Genomic DNA, 5,094 nt, shown 5'->3' with positions numbered 1-5,094 from the left:
GTTTGCCCAACAGAGTGCCACCACTGCCTCTGCTGAAAAGGAAGAATCTCATTCCAAGCCACCTGCTCAACCACTTCAAGAACCTTCCCTGTGGAAGAAATTACAAGAGAACAGAGTCATGGGAGAACTCCATGAAGTCCTTACTACTGGAAGAGTTCCAACCTGGCTACGACAAGCCTATCCTGATGTGGAACTTACCTGCCTCTGGAGACAGAGAAAACACCAGTTTGTCCGGAAAGGGCATATAATGAGAAACACTTTCGACTCTGTCTCAGGAGACAGACTTCACCAAATACTCATTGCATGGAGAGATGCATGGGTCATCCTTGAAGCCTATCATGATCGCTCTGGCCATTTTAGGGTCCAGAAAACTGAAGCTACCAGCTGCTGAAGATTTTATTGCATGAGCGGAGTACAAAAAGTATCCTACCTGCTCTGTACAGGGACTAGGTACCTCACCATGTATCCTTCTTGAATAATATGCCCTCTTGGCATTTACATACTCATATTTAGGTAAAATAATTGTAGTACACATATTACACACATAAATCACATATGAAGAATATCAAAAATAAATATCTATAATAAAGTGTGGTGTGATACATGTGCATGTAAGGACCGAAATAGTAGGGACAACTGTAAAACAGGAATCCTAGTACATCACAAGAAGAACACAGCCACTATGTCCCCTAAAATATAAACCTTTATTTAATAAATATAAAACATAAAACACAGAGCATCGGAACAAATACATTCAGTAGGAAATGGGGCTGGTGAGACCAACTAGATAACAACACCACTGTACACAGAAAAGGGCTACATGGTGCCCCCCATAGCAACGGCGCACAGGAAATATAGTGCAGATGATACAGTAATTAATTATTCATAATCTATATGGGAATATGGGCCAGAATAATAATATTAACTCGTAGGTATAACTCAAAGAGGGGGGATAACCAATGCACATAGACAACAATTATACTGCTAATGCAAATGGGCACAGACGCCCATTATGTCCATGGTTAATCCCATATAATCACCAATTTACAAAAAGATGGCCACAAATAGAACCCAAATCATTACCTAATGGTACGTCAGCATGGGGGGATCCAGAGCCCACCCCGACGTGCACCCCCTGAGGAAGGAGCCGTTGTAGCGCTGTAGCGTTGTATAACTTCTCTTGTACACTAGTACCGTTTTTATATATACCATATAACCCCCTGTCCATTATAGTGGTCTTTACTAGGACACTGACACTTTTTCCTGGTCCTATGTGGATACTTGATCATCGATATTGTTCTATATAAACCTTTCCTGTACACTGGTACTGTTATTGGATTTACCATATAATTCTTTATCCATTATACTATAGTAGTCTTTACCAGGACACAATTTTCTCTATCTACTGCCCACATATATATGTGTTTTTTGGTGACTACACACACTATATGATAGGACTTATATATGAACTATTGTTATATTGTATTTGTGGTCATTCATGTTTTGTAATACAGAGCCTGCTGGTGTCTATGTACTTAGGGATTTATCCCCGTATATGTATTTTACTTCATGGATTGCATTGGGTCCATTCTGCCGTGTTTCCCCTTGTTTTGTATACATTTACATATGAATTGTATTCTTGTCTTTTAATTATATTGAATTAAAATTTTCTATATTTTATTTGCTTGGTTTGTTACTTCCCCTTTTATTGGGATATATGCTATTTCTGGAGGTACACCCTGGACATTGTTTGGTCTAGTATTTTGGGTATATATACTCATATTTACCACATTAATATGTGTTCTTTATCTAGTTAATATAACAGGTCAAGGACTGTGCCTGGTTCACAAAGCCAAGAAACTTCATTAACCTGTCATGAAAGGCAATTCAGTACCACAATGGACATAGAGGTCAGAGCACATACAGTGATCTGACAATAACCCAAAATAATAGAACGAGCTCTGAGACGTGGGAACTCTGCAGACCGCAATCCCTAATCCTCTCCAAACAACACTAGAGGCAGCCGTGGATTGCGCCTAACACTGCCTATGCAACTCGGCACAGCCTGAGAAACTAGCTAGCCTGAAGATAGAAAATAAGCCTACCTTGCCTCAGAGAAATACCCCAAAGGAAAAGGCAGCCCCCCACATATAATGACTGTGAGTTAAGATGAAAAGACAAACGTAGAGATGAAATAGATTCAGCAAAGTGAGGCCCGACTTTCTTAACAGAGCGAGGATAGAAAAGGTAACTTTGCGGTCTATACAAAACCCTAAAGAAAACCACGCAAAGGGGGCAAAAAGACCCTCCGTACCGAACTAACGGCACGGAGGTACACCCTTTGCGTCCCAGAGCTTCCAGCAACAAATAGACAAGCTGGACAGAAAAAATAGCAACAAATAGCAAAGAAGAACTTAGCTATGCAGAGCAGCAGGCCACAGGAATGATCCAGGGAAAAGCAAGTCCAACACTGGAACATTGACAGGAAGCCAGGATCAAAGCATTAGGTGGAGTTAAGTAGAGAAGCACCTAACGACCTCACCAGATCACCTGAGGGAGGAAACTCAGAAGCTGCAGTACCACTTCCCTCCACCAACAGAAGCTCACAGAGAGAATCAGCCGAAGTACCACTTGTGACCACAGGAGGGAGCTCTGCCACAGAATTCACAACAGTACCCCCCATTGAGGAGGGGTCACCGAACCCTCACCAGAGCCCCCAGGCCGACCAGGATGAGCCACATGAAAGGCACGAACAAGATCGGGAGCATGGACATCAGAGGCAAAAACCCAGGAATTATCTTCCTGAGCATAACCCTTCCATTTAACCAGATACTGGAGTTTCCGTCTAGAAACACGAGAATCCAAAATCTTCTCCACAATATACTCCAATTCCCCCTCCACCAAAACCGGGGCAGGAGGGTCAACAGATGGAACCATAGGTGCCACGTATCTCCGCAACAATGACCTATGGAATACGTTATGTATGGAAAAAGAATCTGGAAGGGTCAGACGAAAAGACACAGGATTAAGAACCTCAGAAATCCTATACGGACCAATGAAACGAGGTTTAAACTTGGGAGAGGAAACCTTCATAGGAATATGACGAGAAGATAACCAAACCAGATCCCCAACACGAAGTCGGGGACCCACACGGCGTCTGCGATTAGCGAAACGTTGAGCCTTCTCCTGGGACAAGGTCAAATTGTCCACTACATGAGTCCAAATCTGCTGCAACCTGTCCACCACAGTATCCACACCAGGACAGTCCGAAGACTCAACCCATCCTGAAGAGAAACAAGGATGGAACCCAGAATTGCAGAAAAATGGCGAAACCAAGGTAGCCGAGCTGGCCCGATTATTAAGGGCGAACTCAGCCAAAGGCAAAAAGGACACCCAGTCATCCTGATCGGCAGAAACAAAGCATCTCAGATATGTCTCCAAGGTCTGATTGGTTCGTTCGGTCTGGCCATTAGTCTGAGGATGGAAAGCCGAGGAAAAAGACAAGTCAATGCCCATCCTACCACAAAAGGCTCGCCAAAACCTTGAAACAAACTGGGAACCTCTGTCAGAAACGATATTCTCTGGAATGCCATGTAAACGAACCACATGCTGGAAGAACAATGGCACCAAATCAGAGGAGGAAGGCAATTTAGACAAGGGTACCAGATGGACCATCTTAGAAAAACGATCACAGACCACCCAAATGACTGACATCTTTTGAGAAACGGGAAGATCTGAAATAAAATCCATAGAGATACAGTGGGGCAAAAAAGTATTTAGTCAGTCAGCAATAGTGCAAATTCCACCACTTAAAAAGATGAGAGGCGTCTGTAATTTACATCATAGGTAGACCTCAACTATGGGAGACAAACTGAGAAAAAAAAATCCAGAAAATCACATTGTCTGTTTTTTTATCATTTTTTTTTGCATATTATGGTGGAAAATAAGTATTTGGTCAGAAACAAACAATCAAGATTTCTGGCTCTCACAGACCTGTAACTTCTTCTTTAAGAGTCTCCTCTTTCCTCCACTCATTACCTGTAGTAATGGCACCTGTTTAAACTTGTTATCAGTATAAAAAGACACCTGTGCACACCCTCAAACAGTCTGACTCCAAACTCCACTATGGTGAAGACCAAAGAGCTGTCAAAGGGCACCAGAAACAAAATTGTAGCCCTGCACCAGGCTGGGAAGACTGAATCTGCAATAGCCAACCAGCTTGGAGTGAAGAAATCAACAGTGGGAGCAATAATTAGAAAATGGAAGACATACAAGACCACTGATAATCTCCCTCGATCTGGGGCTCCACGCAAAATCCCACCCCGTGGGGTCAGAATGATCACAAGAACGGTGAGCAAAAATCCCAGAACCACGCGGGGGGACCTAGTGAATGAACTGCAGAGAGCTGGGACCAATGTATCAAGGCCTACCATAAGTAACACACTACGCCACCATGGACTCAGATCCTGCAGTGCCAGACGTGTCCCACTGCTTAAGCCAGTACATGTCCGGGCCCGTCTGAAGTTTGCTAGAGAGCATTTGGATGATCCAGAGGAGTTTTGGGAGAATGTCCTATGGTCTGATGAAACCAAACTGGAACTGTTTGGTAGAAACACAACTTGTCGTGTTTTGAGGAAAAAGAATACTGAGTTGCATCCATCAAACACCATACCTACTGTAAAGCATTGTGGTGGAAACATCATGCTTTGGGGCTGTTTCTCTGCAAAGGGGCCAGGACGACTGATCCGGGTACATGAAAGAATGAATGGGGCCATATATCGTGAGATTTTGAGTGCAAACCTCCTTCCATCAGCAAGGGCATTGAAGATGAAACGTGGCTGGGTCTTTCAACATGACAATGATCCAAAGCACACCGCCAGGGCAACGAAGGAGTGGCTTCGTAAGAAGCATTTCAAGGTCCTGGAGTGGCCTAGCCAGTCTCCAGATCTCAACCCTATAGAAAACCTTTGGAGGGAGTTGAAAGTCCGTGTTGCCAAGCGACAAGCCAAAAACATCACTGCTCTAGAGGAGATCTGCATGGAGGAATGGGCCAACATACCAACAACAGTGTGTGGCAACCTTGTGAAGACTTAC

This window comes from Ranitomeya imitator, chromosome 1 (genome assembly GCF_032444005.1).
Source record: "Ranitomeya imitator isolate aRanImi1 chromosome 1, aRanImi1.pri, whole genome shotgun sequence".
NCBI lineage: Eukaryota > Metazoa > Chordata > Amphibia > Anura > Dendrobatidae > Ranitomeya > Ranitomeya imitator.
This window is presented reverse-complemented; position numbering follows the sequence as displayed.